Source organism: Marmota flaviventris, chromosome 8 (assembly GCF_047511675.1).
Source record: "Marmota flaviventris isolate mMarFla1 chromosome 8, mMarFla1.hap1, whole genome shotgun sequence".
Classification (NCBI taxonomy): Eukaryota; Metazoa; Chordata; class Mammalia; order Rodentia; family Sciuridae; genus Marmota; species Marmota flaviventris.
In genome coordinates, this window is record NC_092505.1 from 122361550 (window position 1) to 122378665 (window position 17116).

The window sequence follows — 17116 nt, forward strand, 5'->3', positions numbered from 1 at the left end:
ACACATCCATGATATGGCCCCAGCACCTGCTCGGTGCAGAATCTGAGAGAGGAATGGAGTAGCCCATCGAGAATGAAAGTGAAGGGCTGGGGCTATAGCTCAGTTGGTAGAGTGCTTGCCTCGCATGCACAAGGCCCTGGGTTCAATCCCCAGCATCACAATTGAAAAGAGAGAGAGAGAGAGAGAGAGAGAGAGAGAAATATTCTGAAAGTGAAATGGTTCCTATATTCTGGGCCATGACTTGGAATAGGTACAAGATTTTAAATTGTGTTAGGGGAGGAGATAGAGGATAAGTAAAGAATGAGAAGAAATTCTTTATTCAAGTTGGGAAGTTGGAAGGGTCGATAGTGCATTCCTGGTAGGAAAAAATAGGAAGTGCACAGGCCCTGAGGCAGGAGAGTATGAAACCCCTCTTGAGGAAAAGATGGGGGGATCTGAACGCCATGAGGGGATCTGATGGCATGAAAAGAACTGCAGTGGATCTGGTCATATCACACTTTCAATTCAAGGCGCTCTCGTCTGCCCACAAGGTGTTCTTTGAAGACATCTTGCTTCCTGGCACTTAGCATATTAGAAGGTGGCTGGCTGAGGTGCAGAGAAGTTATGTGGTGTCCAAGGCTACACAATGATGGGGTCAGCTTTGGTGACGGTTGAAAGTTGAACAAGTAGGTAATCCTACTTCAGGGATACAATCAACCATAGACACGTGGAACTCCCAGCTTCAAAATGTGAGCTTATTCATTAACAGGGTCTTTCTAGAGGTCAAATTGAGATCATTCAGGGTGGGTTCTAACCCAGGGTGGCCTGTGTTCTTATAAAAAGGGGGAATTTGGGCACAGAGAGACAGGCACAGAAGGAAGAGGATGGGAAGTCACACAGGTGACAAGAGAGATGATTGACAGAAGTAATGAAGTGACACCTTGCCAAGCCAAGGAGTGGCAGCAGCCCCGTGCTCTCAGGACAGACAGGGAAGGCCCTCCCCTGGAGCCATCAGGAGGGGCTTGGCCCTGTGGCCTTCATGCTGATCTCAGGCGTCTGGCCTCCAGAGCGGAGACCGTGAACTTGGCGGTGTTAAGCGCCCTGGTTCCCTGTGCTTGTTAGCAGCCCCAGCAAACCCCAGGCACCACAGCAGGATCAGACTTGGCATCTGCTTCCTGAGCTACAACCCATGGCAGTGCCCTGTCCCCAGCTGTCCTTCAGCTCCGCCTGGGTCTGACCCATGGTTCACCATGGATCGCACGCCACGGTCCCCTGGGCCCCAGGGCCTCGGAGGGAGCAGATGGGCCTCCAGCAGCCGCGGCTCAGGGCCTGCTGAGTGGGGGTAGGGATGAGCATCAGGGCTGGCCACAGATTCGGGGTCCATGGGCACCACATGCTCTGTGGGGCTGGGGTCAGTGGGAAAGGCCCCCCAGAGTTTGCTGAGGGTACTTACATGAGCTTTAAATTTCTGGTCAGATTTTCTCAAGGAGAAATGAAAATACTCCTTGTTAGTGTTTCCAAAACTTAGAAGAAATGTGGTATTAAAGAAAGAAATTCACGAATACTTCAATAAAAGGGCTATAAATAAACCTGTTATTATTTCATTTTGTGTGTCTCCCTCGAGGGGCCAACCTGATAAGCATTCCAATTTACACCTGGTCCACTTTCTGGGATCACACGTGGACACATTATTTGCTTTTCTCAGGAAACAGCAGGGGCTCTGTCTCCCCCTACATTAGGGACCACAGCCGAGACTAATGCTGGCAGGGCCTCCTGGCTTTTCCAAGGAGATAAAATTTAGAAATATGATGTAAAAAGGCCAAAAGGAATGGTAATCCTACTTCCAGGGTACAATCAACCATAAATTCTAGACATGTTTACTTCCAATCTTCTTTCAGTAAATTGTCCAAAACAGATGTTGCCTTATGTTACAATTCTGCATACTGTATTTTTATCTAATAATATAAGAGCATTTTCTTAGCTTATTAAAGTCTCCTTGGGCGCGTCATTTTGATGGTTGCATAATATTCCAGTCTGTGGATGTAGCCGATCTATTTAAACTGTATCCAAATGGTTGAAATGTAGATTGTTTCCAATTTTAAACAACCATGCATAGCACCAAGATGAACAGTTTCACGTGATTTTTTTTTTTTAATATTGATAGAATGTTGATGAGCTCTGAAAGTGAAGATATACTGGGCACAAACATTTTAAAGTTCATGCTGTTTTGCTATTTCACTTAAAAACACAACCTTCCGGCCTCACTTTTCCAGTGTAAGTGTGCACTACCCAACACCCCACCCCTGATGTCAAACTCCCAGGAGATGGAGCAAGCCTTCCCATCGCTGGGGAGGGGGCTGCAAGCCCTAGATGGAAGACCTTAGTGGGTGATTGTCCTGTGATCTACGGGAAATCTCAGCCCATGAGCCGCTCCAATGAGCCAACGTGCCCTCCTCCCTCCCAGGCCACCACCACAGTGACTGTGACTCTCCTATGACGCTCTGGGGGAACACCATGCTCAGGAGGTCCCGAGGTGGCTTCCCGTCTCCGGTCAGGCTGGCACAGGAGACGGTGGCAGAGAAGCCAAAGGCACCTGCCTGCCGGGAGGGATGGTCTGAGCTCCTGCCGACAGACACCCAGCAGCAACAAGAGGAAAGCCACACATTTTTGCCTCTTCCTTCCCAGAACGTAGGGGCTCTTTGGGGTTTTCAATTAGCACCTCTCTCACCACACGGCAAGACTGAAAGGAGCAGAATGGGGTATTTCTGGGGAAGCCCGCGGCTGAGCTGATGCTCACAGTGGACAACAGCAAAAGCCTTCCGCCCTCCTGTAGCATGTGCCAGTGAGCAGCAGGCGGGCTGAGGCTCTGATCTAAGTCGCACTGGTTGCTATAGGAAGAGAGGAAAGGAGAGAGAAAGGGTGTGCAATGAGCATCTACCACACATCTAGTGCCAGATGTGGCATCTCAGAAACATCAGCTCACTGAATCCTGGGTACACTGACGAGAACTAGTTAGAGAAAAATAAACTAAAGCTCAGAGAGGTTATGGGACTCACCTAAGGTTGCACAGCCAATAAGTGGCCCAGCCTGTCTCATTCCCATGTGCATACTCCTTCTGGGTCCTTAAAGAGTCAGCAGCCATGACCTTTAAAGAGAACTCTTTAAAAAGAAGCCCTTCCTATGGGTTGTGCACAAACTCTATGTTGCTTTCTCCACAGCTGAGTTCAGATAATCTACAGGATCCTAGTGCCAGTGAGATGATCTAGGTCTCAGGTCCCTAGTAGATGGATATCAGAGCTCCAACAAAAAGCAGGCAGGTGAAGGTCCCCGAGTCTTGAGTTCTGCCCTTCCTGGGGCCGGCAGAGTGCTCCATCGTTTGAAAGGCTCCATTGTGGGGTCAGATGGCTTAGCAGTTCACTCATCAATTTTCACTGAGCATCTACTGTGTGCCATCCAGAATAGGCCCCAAGTATCTGGAGGTCAGTTGGAGGTCACTGAGCTCCAGCCTGCTCCTGTTCGGACCTGCTGGGGAAGAAGGAGCAGCCCTGGGGCAGGAGTGGACAGGTGGCAGGAACATGGCTCCTGCCTGCCCTCAGACCTCGTCAAGCCGCGTTGAGGAAGGAACAGTTCCATCCAGCTGATGGTCCTGCCATTCTGCCTCCTTGCAAGGGGTCTCAGGAGAAGGCTCCAGTTAGCCTGGTGGCTCCTTTCAGGGCCATCCTGCTGGCCAACTGACCACTGGGATTGCATAGTCGGATAAGGCGCTGGATTGAGAACCCAGTTTCTGGCAGAGACTCAACCCCACACCGTGTGAAAAACACCCTTGTCCTTACAACAAAATCCATGGACAGTTTGCCCTGTGGGAAGAGGACTCGGAATCCTGGCTGGCTGTGGACTGGATTGTGTGACTATTACTTTTAAAGTGGAAGGAGATAGAGGGACATGCAGAAGGGAGGAGGATCTTTGGGAGGAGGTCACGATGCTGCTGCAGAATCATCTGGAAGGGAGCACATACCCAGCTTCCTTCCTTGTCCATCACCACCCTTGGTTAGGAACTAGCCCACAGTAGCCTACAACCAGCCTACAACTGGCCATATCAGTGCCCCTCTCTGGCATCCCACCTGCTACAGTGAACGGGGGGCGGGGGGAGTGAGGGTTGAACTTGAAACATGAGCAGAGCTGACCAGCCCAGTCAGGCTCTCAGGGACCTGGCTGACAGGGACCAAGCCAGCTGGACGGTAGTGGGTTCTGGATCAGGATGCACACCGATGAGCTTGTGGTTAGGCAAGGCCTTGGGAGAGCAGCCCAGACCCTTTAAAGAGAGATTATGAAGCTCAAGGGCAGATAGGAGGCTGGACGGAGACAGGGGAGATCACACCGTGGATGGGGGTTCTCTGTGTCTTATGGGGCCTGGCCTCCCATAGCACACTTGGTCCCTTTGGTATGTGTCTGTATCCTTCCAGCACGTTGGCTGCCCAGCAAAAGCATGTGTGGCTTGCTCTGCCTTCCACGCAGGATGTTTCCAAGATGCTGGCCAGACCGCAGCACAGGGTCCCTCAAGACTCTGCCCGACTTTCTGTTTTGTAATCAAAGAGCGTCAAAGACACTAAAAGCAGCAGTGTGTTATCAACAACAACAAAAAAAGGTGAATCAAGACAAAAATCATTTAAAACAGCAGAAAAGGCGAAGAACGAGGCTAGAATAAAAACGAACGCGATAAAAGTAAAGCTCAAAATAAAAGTTGAACGTGATGAAAGAACTAGATAAAATATAAACCATGGATACAAAGTAAAGAAAGAGATAAAAGGGAGTCGGTCATTAAGCTCCGAGTCAGCGGAGAACAATTAAAATATAAGGCATAAAAGAACAAAGCGAGTACTAAAAGAATATAGTCTACAAACTATAAAAGTAGGGTAATCAGGCCATAAAACAAAATAGAATAGAAGACAGGTCATTAGGCCACAAGGCACATGAGTGTCCATGAGAATACACTGTCACAGCCTCTCTAGTTCAGCTGGTCCCCACTGGTGCACAACCTCCCATGGCTGTCCTCCCATGATCAGAGGACCCCAGGCAGAGGTCCTCCAAGGGTAGAGACCTCCAAGGGTCAGGGAGCAGGACATTTGTGTTTTCCTTTTGAACTCTCTCCTCCAATGTGTGCCCCACTCCATTCTAGCTCCTGTAAGTGACCAGATGAAAAACATGGCGCCCACTTCTGTGAGACCACCTGGTTTTCTTCAGCACCTTAGCTATGTTTGGTGGGTAACAAGGAACAGAGCCTGAAGATACAGTCCATCACGGAGTCCAGGCAGGAAGGTTCAGAGCTGCCACAGTGGATCCCGGATGGGAGGACAAAAGGAAAGGCTGAGGAACTTGTGAGTCTGGGATTCTGAAAAATGGCAGCTGGGCTGGAGGGGTCAGAGGTGGTAACTGGGGAAGAGTGTCTGTGCTTTCCTTGGCCCATCCTCACCAGGGTGCTGATGAGGATCAGAAGACCAAAGGCAACCAGGCAATATGGAGATACACATATCTTTCTTCTTTTTTTTTTTTTTTTTGAGGCAAGATGAAGCTGACCACTATCAGGAATCTTCCAAGCCCAGAAAGCAAATATCTACCTAGGAAAAATTGCTTTTTTCATATATTTAAGAGTATAGGATTATTTAAGTTTTCTACTTCTTCTTGTATCAATTTGATACATTTTAATAAATTGACATAGTTTGATTGAAATGAAATTTGCCCATGTCATTTAAATCTTCAAATGTATTTCCATAATTCATTTAAAATGCATCATTTGGCATTTGATTTTCTCTTTTTTCATTCCTGTTACAGATAATACAAGGATTAGATCATATTCTTCCTTTTTAACTTTTCATCTTCAGCAAAGGTTTAATAATTTTTTAAATGTTTTCAAAGAGCAAACCCCCAAAATAGAAATTAATAAAATAGCAAATAACCAAACTATAGAAAGGACCATTAGGGCAGAAAAATTCAAAAGCTCAAAAATATTAGCTAACTATGTTAGTAAACTTTTCATCACTGTGATCAAAAGAACTGACAAGAATAACTTAAACAAAAATTTATTTTGGCTCACAGTTTCAGAGGTTCAGTTATTGGTCAGCTGATTCCATAGCTCTGGGTCCCTAGAACATCATGGCGGGAGAGCATGGTGAAGGAAAGCCACTCAGTTCATGATAGCCAGGAAGCAGAGAAACCTTGAGTGCAAGGAGCCAGTGATAATGGGCCCATTCCTCCAGCCATGTCCTACCTGCCCACAGTTACGACCCATCAATCCATTCAAAGTATTAATCCATCAAAATGGATTAATCCAAAAAATTGGATTAATCCACTGATTAGGATACAGCTCTCATAATCTAATCATCTCACCTCTGAACATTCCTGCACTGTCTCATATGTGAGCTTTCTGGGGACACCTCATATCCAAACCCTAACACTAATAGAGAGGAAGGCTATATCCCACACAATGTTTAGTGGTCAGACCTATCTGGGGTTACTTTGCAAAGTCACATAAGACAGGACATGGAACTTGAGTTGGGATGTAAATATAGAAGTATTTGAACTGACCAAGAAGAGGAGGAAAAGGAAGAGGAAGGAGAGAGGAGTAAGAAGAGAAAGAGGAAGTGGGCTGGGAGGGCTTAAGGCATGGAGCACACGGGTTGGTCTATCTGGTTTCTGCTACAGGATTTAAGGCCACAGAATTAAACAGTGAGAAAGGGACAGAACATAAGGGTCTGTGACAGGAAAGTGGATGGAAGCATTTGGGGCACATTCTGAGGTGTCCAGTAGATGGAGGGGGCTGTCCTGTAGCAGGAACTCTCTGCAAAGGAGCAGGGGCTGGGGGTAGCGAAGAGGCTGGGACAAGAAGAGTTAGAAGGTGAGAGCCCTTTCCACACCCAGGGGAGAGGCCTGCAGCAGGAATCTGCAGAGAAGTTGGAGAGAAGCGTTGGGAGCCCGTGTGGCCAGAACTGGTAAAGACTGAGGGCAGTGTGGTGTCCAGCCTCTCAGTGGGCCTCCAGAAAGGGTCAACGGCCCACTTTAGCACTCCAGTGCTCTCAGGGAGCTCCCAGCCAGTTCAGTCTGACCCCCTTCCCTCCTGTGAATGGAAGATTGACTCCATCTTGCTCTCTACAGACAATTCCACCTTCCCAAGTTTCCAACTCTCAGCGTTCACATGTGACGTTATGTAGGTCAGCATGGTTGTTACTTGGACATAAAATAGAGCATCTCCGCTCCTGAGCCAGCAGTGCTGATCACCAGCGCCCTTTGCACTTAAAGAGCTCTTGGCTGTAAGAGCCACCCCCTCCATCTGGATGGGCAGCCCTGAACCAAGGGATGGCAGAGAGATGTGCTCTGGGCTTTGGGCTGCTCCTTCTCCTGCTCAACCTGGCAGAGAGCTCATCACACAGAAGCACTCAGAATGGACCTTTTGTGGGGTTCAGTGAAGCAGAAATCTGATCATTTTCCATTTGGAAATGGAGTTGTTAACATGGGGCATGTTTTTTTGTGTCTAGTGGTCACTTAAAGAGCAGCAGAGGGAAGAGGTCATTTTTTCCTAAGTGCTGAGCAAACCTTCCCCCAAGAGGAAGGAACAGTCCTCACAGTCACAGTGTGATTAGCTCTCCGATTACTAATGCAGATATGGGACCTGAACCATGTTTGCCAGTGTATGTGTTGCTGATGCTTTTTATGTTCTATTAATGCATTACAGTTACGCATAATTGTGGGGTTCATTTGGACAGAACCGTAAATGCATATAACATCATTTTGCTCCATTTCAATCTCCAGTACTTCCACTTTCCCTGCCCTCCTTCCTCCCCCAGCCCCTTCCTCTACAGTCTTTCATTTATTGATTGATTGCCTTTTTTAAAATTGGTACATTATAATCATATAGAAAAGCACAATTCATTGTGATATAGTCAGACCTGCACATAGCATAATTTGGTTCATTTTATTCCATAGTTTCTCCCCTTTCCATTCCTCCTCCCTCCCGGGATCCTCTACTTTACTATTCTTTATTCTATCTTCACAAGATCCCCACCTTTTTTAATTCTTTATTTTGCTCTAACATCCACATATAAGAGAAAACATTTGACCCTGGACTTTCTGATTCTGGCTTTTTTCACGTAGTATGGTGTTTTTCCAGTTCCATCCCTTTGAAAGTAAATGCCATAATTTCATTTTTCTTTATGGCCAAATGAAGCTCCATTGTGTGATTGTGAGTGTGTGTATAATTTTATATATATATATATATATATATATATATATATATATATAGAGAGAGAGAGAGAGAGAGAGAGAGAGAGAGAGAGAGAGAAAGAGAGGTGGGGGGGGAGAACATTTTCTTTGTTCACTCATCTGTGCACAGGCACCCAGCCTGTTTCTATCACTTGACTATTGTGAATTGTGCTGCTATACACATAGGTATACATGGATCACATATATGCTGATCTTAGTTTTGTGGATAAATGCCAAGACATGGGATAGCCAGGTCATATGGTGGCTACATTCTTCATCTTCTGAGGAATCCCCATACTGATTTCCAGAGTGGTTGTACCAATTTGCAGTCCTACCAAAAAGGTACAAGTATACCTTTCTCCCCACGACCTTGCCAGCAATGAGTGTTGCTGATTCTTCATGGATATATGCACAGTTATTGTTCCTTTAATGGCTAAAGACCTTTGGAAAATGCTAAGTTTAGAACAGGTTAATTGCAAGGCTTTTTAGTCTTTAATATGCTAATCTGTATTGTAAGTTTCCAAGAGAACCAGTGTCCCCAAGATCACCTGTTCTTGAAACAATCATCTTGTAGAGCTTCACATGGGGTCCACTTAGGAAAGATGGCCACATGCCATCTCACTGGCACAGGGATGGAGCCACCTGTGTTCTGAGCATGCCCTTCAGATTCACCTCCCCCTCGCTTGCCTCAAGATCAGAATCTCAAGAATGCAGGGGGATTTTTAATGCATCACAGTTAATGACATTAAATAATTAAGTCAGCAAAATGCATCCTCAAGGGTCTCCCTGCCCTTCTCCACCTAGTTCTTCACTCTTTCTGCCTCCAAATTTGTTCTTATATATTTTTTAAAAGGAATAAATAATTCACACTGTGATGCAAATGGCTGAAGGCTGTTCACCTCCTTTTATCCACTAATTCACTCATTCAGAAATATTCAGTGCTAGGCTCTGGGGGTGGAAGCAAAATGTAAGAGACGGTCCCTGCCAGGGAGAGGATCAAGTAGAAGAGGCAGAGACTAAGAAGGAAATGACCTTCCTGGTGCCACACTGTGAGAGCAGGACATGCCATGCACTTTGGGAGTGGACAAGGGACACCTACCCCGTCTCAGGTAGAATGTAAAGAGGGCCCGTGTAAAGAGGAGATTCCCAATGTTGGGGGGATGTGCTCTGGAGAAATAACACAGATGAAGTCTGGGAAGCAAGAGGACAGCACACTGTGCTAGGAAGACCTATAAGCAGCCAGCAAGTCACAGAGCAGAATGACTTTTACAGAGAAGAGGCTACAGGTAAGGTCAGTAGGGAGGAAGAGGCCACGCCAGAGATGCCCCGAGGAGATGGGCTAAAGAGTGTAGATTTCATTCTAGAAACTGAGGGGCTTGGCAGCCAGGGCAAGGCGAGAGTGTTCAAGGGGAGATTCCAGGCAGAGCAATGTCCACAGAGCTCCTGCTTCTCCCTCCAGCCCTGGGACCTGTCAGGTTTGGATCCAGCCTTCTCCACATTCATCACAGGTCCTTACAAGTGGCCCTCAGGCCCCTCAGTTACAAGTCCTGTTGTTACGCAGGAGTTATTGGCTTGGTCTGTCCATCCACGCCCAGCATGAAGCATCAGCATATAACAACAGCTCTGTCCGGGGAGGACAGGTGGACACTGCAGGTGTGTCCTAGGATTAGGGTCAGTGCCAGATAGCAGGGTCATTTACTGGCAGTGCCACTGTTTAATGGGAAGCTCCCTGGTGACCTATTTTTTTAAAAAATATGTTTACCACTGAACCATAACTAGTTTGCTAGGAAACACTGAAGCTAGTGAATCCATGACCCTATAATCTCCGGAGTGGCAATCTATCACCTGAATGTCAGGGTTTCATTTCCCTCTCAGGTTTCTTTAGCAAGGACTGCATGGGGTATGGGTGCTAAGATTCTGATCTGAGCCTAGACCAGGACTCAAGGGGCCCCAGCATAGGTGGCCAACTGGAGCGGGGCAGGGCTTGGGGACTGATTTTAGGAAGGCTCCAGGGTAGTCACTTGGCAACCTGATGAAAGTCAGGAATGAGGTGTGCATTATTTCACTAGGGCTACTGTAACAAAATACCACAAGCCAGGTAGGTTAAATATCAGAAATATATTATCTTGTAATTCTGGAGGCTAGAAGCTAAGATGGAGGGATTGGCAGGGTGGGTTCCTTCTAAGGCTGTGGGGGAGAACCTGCCCTGGACCCCTCTCCCAGCTTCTGGTAGATTTCGAGCCTCACCCTGATCTCTGTTCTCTTCCTCTCCTGTTCTTCGCTGTGTGCATGTCTGTGTCCAAATCTCTCTGGTGTTTTTCTGGACACGTCTGAAACAACCCAATGGCAAAATAAATAAGGTCACATTCTGGGGTCCTTGGGTTTAAGAGTTCAATGTATGAATCTGGGGGGACACAATGGAACCCCAGAGCTTATGGGATGTCTCTATAAGTTCATGAGACACTCTGAGAATTGCACAACATTACATGCTCTACAGTTTGTAGCACCCCGGTGTCAGGAACAGCCTGAGGGTTGTGGATAGATGGTCCTAGTGCAGGGGTCCCAGGTATGTCAAAGATGGGTGTGGCCTGGGAAAGTGGCTTATGTATAAAATGTCTGGCACCTGACCAGTCCTTAGCATATGGTGGTTCCGTGTCTCCCAAGCCCTGTCCATCTCTCTACTTCCCATGCTCTTGCTGGGCAAGTCTTCTTCTTATCCTCTGTAGCTTTCCTGCAGAACCCTTGCAGAACCCTGTGTTCCAGACTAGTCATGGCCCCTTATCTTCAAGACCGACCTACATGTGGCCCTGTACCTCTGCCCTTCTCAAGGTTTCTCAGGTTCCTGCCTCCCGAGGAGGTGCCTGTGGGGACTCCCAGAGCCAGGAGCATTGCCAGTGAAATATGTCACCTCTGGGGAGTGAGAAAATTCCTACAGAAAGTGTTTGCCAGGAAGACAAAAAGAGTGTTGTCTCTACTTAGCAGGTGTTCCAATTTTTATGAGACACAAACTTTGTGGAAATCACAAGCCTTCAGTTGGGTGTTATCTGGAGTCACTGTGCGGCCCCAACCAAGTGGCCGGAAGTGGGTGTAGAGGGTGTGGTTTGGCCGGGGTCAGGTTGTGTGCCCGGGGATTCTGATGGTGGAAATCCAGCATGCTCCTGGGTCAGGCAGGCATGGCCCCTGCAGGGAGCCCAGCACTGGGAAAAGCTGCTCAGCTCCCAGAAGCCAACTCAACCTTGAAATGAGTGTCTGTTCTTCTGCAGGCCTGAATGGCTGCCTCTGCCGCTGTGAACTTCTCACTGTGCTCAAACCCAGGCCGCCTGGGTGAGGCCTGCTGACCCAATAACGTTCTCTCAGGCCCGTGGCATTGAGTCGAGGCCCTCCCTCCTCCTCCTTCAGACCTGACACAGCAGCCACGTTCCGAAACTGCCAGGTCGGCATCCGTCAGCTTGACAGTTCCCTCTGTCCCCTGTGCACACACACACACACCCCTGCCACACTCAGGACACCGTGCTGGGTGAAGGACACAGGCTGAACACAAGGCCTCATTCCTGTGGGGCAGGCAGAGCACGAGCTTTTGATCCTGGATTGCACTTCCATCTAAGGATCACTGACCTTAAAGAAGACCAGCCTCCTTGGGGACCCTGGACCTCGGCTGCACAGGACAATCACCCAGGGCGCTCCCACGAGTTCTAATACCAGGCCTCAATGGAGAGAGTGTGGACGGCCCCAGCTGTGCATTCAAACCCACAGCCACTGATAAGGGCTGTTCTGGATCCCTGGACCCCGTCAGTCCGCTCAGCATCCTCTCCCCGTAACCATCATAAAGAGAGCACGTTTCTGTGGAGGTCAACCTGCCCTGAAGTGGGGACGCTGAGGGAAGTCCTAACTCCATAACCCCATGGAAGGGAAAAAAAGACATACCTTCACATCTTGATACCCAGTAATCACACATCTGTAACTTGAATTGATCCCCAGAAATAACTTGCAGAGGGCCTGTTGTCTGCTCTGCCACAAAGCTACCATGCCGGGGCCATAAATACCATCTATGGAAACGGGGCCAAAGTGCACGGCGCGTCAATTAGGTTCAACTGCTGTGGCCAAGCAGGAAATGAGGGGCCATACTGGCAGATCTTCAGATTTCTGTTGTTGTTTTGCAAACTTTTATGTAAAATTTTTAAATGTTGAATGAAAATCAACATTTTTTAAGCTATTAAAGCTGTTTATTTTATTTTATTTATTTATTTTTTAAAAAGCATAACAGGCAATTGGAGCCAAAAGTGTCAACTGATCAGATTTCATTTCTGGGCCAAGAAGAGAGAAAGTGCTCTGTCCAAGAGGGGATCTGTCCATGTGCAGAACGTGCAGACCCTCTGTGACGAATCAGCACAGTGGCTTATGCTGACCCTTGGTTTAATTTGTAATGTTGAGGCAGGAAGCTCCTACCCCAAAACATGAATGATACTATAAAAATAACTCTGAACTTTCCTATGAGGACTCCACTCTGGTGCTGCTAAAAAACACAAGGGATAGTTCATAAAGACCCGTGACAGACTCCCTCTCAGTTTCTCAGTGTGGACTTATGATGGATGGCAATTAAGTAATAAGAAGAGCCTGGGATTCAACCCATGGCTTTGCTAATTCTTCCTCTTCATTGACACATATGGTGGTAGGTGTTGCCGGGCAACAGTGCAACCAGGCTCCAGTCAGCTATTACATCCGCAGGAAGTGGACACTGTGACTAAGAAGGGCCAGCAAGCCCTTCCCTCAAGACCCCACATTATCCCAGAAGAGGAGAGAAAATAGTGAGCTACGATACCTCCATGAGGTGCTGAGAGGGGGCTGCCAACTGGGCACTTCCTTGTCTTTCTTCCTAACTACTTCCATGTTAAAGCCTACCCCCAAAACATGAATGATGAGCTATAAAAATAATTCTGAAGTTTCCACGTCAGATGAATAACAGCAGGCTATGAAAGTTCTGCAAGAAGAGGGCTCAGCACCAAAGCTTTCCCGCCTTGGGCCTTTCTTGCTTCTTCAACCTAACCCTTCACCAGCTCCTGTGTGAAGGCCTGGCAGGCCCAAGTCCAGATGGGTCTTTACCTCCCTCTGTCTCTACCTGGTACAGCCTCCCTGGCCCAGGAGGTCACAGGACAAGTGAGGGAGAGGCTTCAGTGGAGAGAAAGCACAGGGGATAGGCAGGACAGCCATCACCCTAAGGCCTGGGGAGGTGACTGGCCGTTTCACATGTACATGATATTCTGCCTTAATTAGATTTCTCTGATTTGTTTTTTTAAAAGACCTGAACCACAGGCTATGATGAGGGAACCACCTAACAGGACATCTGGCTCTTGGTCAAGGGCATGTCCAGGGTGCAGGGCAATGTTGAGATGACATTGCTCTCCTTCCGCCCAAGCTCCTGCCTGGCTCCATTGGTTGAACCAACTGCAAGCAGAGGAAGGGAGTCTGCTGATGGAGTCCTCTGCCCAGGGCACAGAGCAAGGAGGAAAGGATGGGGAGGGCTCTCCGAGGGACCTTGTGTATTTTAAAAAACTATGGAGCCCCAGGATCTTCATAATTTAAAATATAAACAAGTAACACAAAACTCAGAAGATGGTGGAAGTCAAATGGCTAAGGTTTTCTAATTCTAAAGTTGCATGTACACTTCCTGTGGGTGAACTTCTCTCCTTTTGGTGAGCTCCCTGCTCTGCTGGTGCCTAAGTCACTCCTCAGGGTAGCTGTGGGCCATCCAGCCTGGGGTGGAAGGGTGGGATCTGGGGCAGGGGGTGGGCTCAGTTCTTGACCACTAGGCCCATGCTAGCTGGCCACACAGCAAGCCTCCTCTGGGTCCGCCTGAGTTTGGCTAGTCCTTCTGTCCGGCAGACCTGGCCCAGGTCACACCCAATGCTGCGTCTTCTCTGGGTGGCCCTGTGAGAGCACCTGTCTCCCTCCCAGCACTCAGGTCACTGGCACCTTCAACCTTTTCCTGTCACCAGCTTGTCTCTGAGGCAGAGAAGGAAAAATCCAAACACTGATGAGAGGTCCCAAGTGCAAGGACAAACCTCGGATAGGAACCAGCTGTGTTGGAGTTAAAGAGAAGGACCTGGCCACTCCCAGTTGGGGGCTCTGCAGATGCCCCTGGGAAGACAGGGTCTGAGCTGGTGCAGAGGGTAAGGGTGATTCCAGAGGGAAGAGGCTCAGATGCAGGGCTGGTGGCACTCACTGTGGGGGAGGAGAGAGGGAGAGGAAAGGTAAGTGTGAGCTAATGACAATGCAGAGTCCTTACTGCTGAGGTCCTCAGCACTGTCCAAGTCAGCCCCAGGGGACGGGCGGGGTCTGCCCAGGACCCATGCAGTTTAAGTGGTTGGTTTTGACTCACTCGCTTTTCTTTGTAAATATTGGATGCCTACTTTCTTAAATGCTCACGTGGGGCAGAACAAACCCTGCCTCCTGTTCCCTCCTGCAGTGGCTGGAGATTGGTTCCAGGAGAGACAAAGCAGTAGACTCCAGACTGGGGTGTTCCCCTCACACCCAGAAGGTGTCTCCATGGGACCAGCAAGGCTCCTTCACCGTGATTCCTACCCAGTAGCTTCTGGAAGTGGATGGGTGATGGGGACAATGACCACACGTTCCGTGGGTCAGCACAATGAGGGAAGCCTGTGCATGCGCCTCACTGACACCAGAGGACCCCAAGGCAGGATGGCACGGCAAGGGCACCGTGTCTCTTGCACTCCCAGCTTGTCAGAGTGCGCTTGGCCAGCTAGTACCAGTGGCTGTGCACACAGAGGGAGCCTTCCGGCTCAGTGAGTGACAGCTTCCCTTTAAGAATCACAGAGAGGAGGCGTCCTGGGTGTGGTCCCCAAGTAGGACCCCTCTCCAGACCCAGGCTGTGAAACTGCGTCTTGTTTCCTCTTTAGACATTTCCCAGGCTCTCGGAGCCGTTTGTGAATCATAAACAAGAAGAAAAATTCTGTTTCAAATGTGCAGCTCTGTCTGCCCCATCTGTCTCCAAATCACCAGGCCTCGAACAGAACTTGGCGAGCTGCAGGCCCTCGGTGAGTGATGAGTGAACACATGAGAAGAGCAGCCCCAGGAGGCAGATGATGGCGTCCTGGTTCTGGGTCCGCCATCTGCATGGTCTTGGGTCAGTCCCTTCCCCTCCCAGGCCTTCAGGTTCCCCCACATAATCTTACTAAAGAAGGGTCATTCCAGCCCTAGTGTCTTCCCTGCGCTGTGGGCGGGACCATAGGTGATGACAGATAGAGGGCTCTGCAAATAAGACCATGTATTGATCGATCGATTGATTTCTGAAACTCCCTAGGTCACAACCAGTTTTGAAGATTCTAAGAATTCTTTGCTTTGGGGACTCTGCAGGGGGTTTCTTTGAAGAATGTCTTTAAGATGGGCTGTACCCTCCCCCAGCACACCATCCCTGCTTAGTTCAAAGCTGCTGCCTCAGAGCTGGGGCCGCCCTCGCCCCAGGAACTCCAGCATCCCCACCTCCGTGTCCACCCTACAGAAGGGGGCAGTGTGCAATCATGGATTCCTGCACGGGTGTGTTCATGGTGAATTCCTTCTCTTCCGAGAGCTGTCCCTGCCCAGGGTCTTCTCTCTGCCTGGCACAGGCTCCTCCCTTTTGGTTTCCTGCTGATTCCTCCAGGAGGAGGTTCCTGGGAGTCCTCACATTTGGAGTAAGTGATCCTCCTGCTTCAGCCCTGGGCTCCCTGGGCACCACACCATGCTGGTACTCTCTGCCTCTCTCGGAGGATTGTAAATTCTGTAACAGCAGACCCTTGTCTCCTTTGTTCATCATTGTGACATAGTGTGGAGCAGGCCACCTTGGGCATTGGACATACTCATCCAGAGTTCTGGACATACCCACCATAGGTCCTGGACAATAAGGGGCCCTCAAACAATGTTCATTGAATAAATAAATAAATTTCACTCTGGTTGTAAGCCACGTTTTCCTCAAAGATAAATGACCTTAGGAAAGGTGAATTGAGGACCTCATGCATGCCCTTCCAAAGCCTCTGCCTCTGTCCTGTCCCTCTGCCTGCACCCTTACCCCTCCTCCAGAGATCAGACGCCCCTGTTCTCTTTTCCCAGATGCCATTAGAAGCTGCTCGCTCCCCGCCTGGCCCTCATCTCCCAGTCCTGGCTCCCTGGACACAGACAGCCTTGTTCCTCAAAGCCGTGACGTAACCGGCCTTCAAAACAAGCACAGGCCGCATGTACAAGTTTTAAGGTACTCATTAGAGGGTCAGTAGGAAAGGTAGGATTCTAGGTGACCTCAGGCAGTTTCCATGGTAACTTGGTTTCTCCCAAACTCCTGTTCTCAAGAGAGGATGGAGATGGGGACCATTGATACCTTAGGGAAGAACCCACCAACCCCAGACCTCTACCCTGGGCATTTAGGTCAGAAAGACAGGCCAACACCACTCAGATGTCCAGGTTCCATGGGTCCCCACGGAAGGCCTTCTCAAGGAACTCTGGGTGAGTGTGTCCGATGCCCAAGGTGGCTTCTCCACACCAAAAGTAAGCAAGCTCTCCTTAGAATTGACCACCCCGGATGAGATGGCAGACTCTGAAAAACATGATTGATTGATGATTGATCCAGAACAGGACTCAGGGAAAGTACAGCCAGGAAGGATGCGAGGGATAGTCACTGATGGAACACATATGGAGCGCAGTGACCATGTGCGAGGCACAGGGACAGTGCTGGGGTCCCGTAGACTGCCCCTCCATGTGCAGATGCGAGGACCCAGGGAGGTTTGGGTCAGCCAAGGGCATGGAGCTGGGAGCATGAAGCCCAAGGTCCCCATCAGGATTCCTGCCTCTGACAGGTCCTCATTTCTCCATCTTGGCCATTGCCAGAGTGACCTACCCC

The 17116-nt window shown here is 49.0% G+C and overlaps 1 protein-coding gene and 1 non-coding gene across 3 annotated transcripts in view; one reads left to right on the forward strand and one right to left on the reverse strand.

Moving 5' to 3' along the window:
• Positions 1 to 17116, reverse strand: part of Clstn2 (calsyntenin 2) — a 561925-nt gene that overhangs the window by 145889 nt on the left and 398920 nt on the right. The window lies entirely within an intron of this gene.
• On the forward strand, positions 94 to 161 carry Trnaa-cgc (transfer RNA alanine (anticodon CGC)). Its single transcript has one exon. It is a non-coding gene; the product is annotated as a tRNA-Ala (tRNA).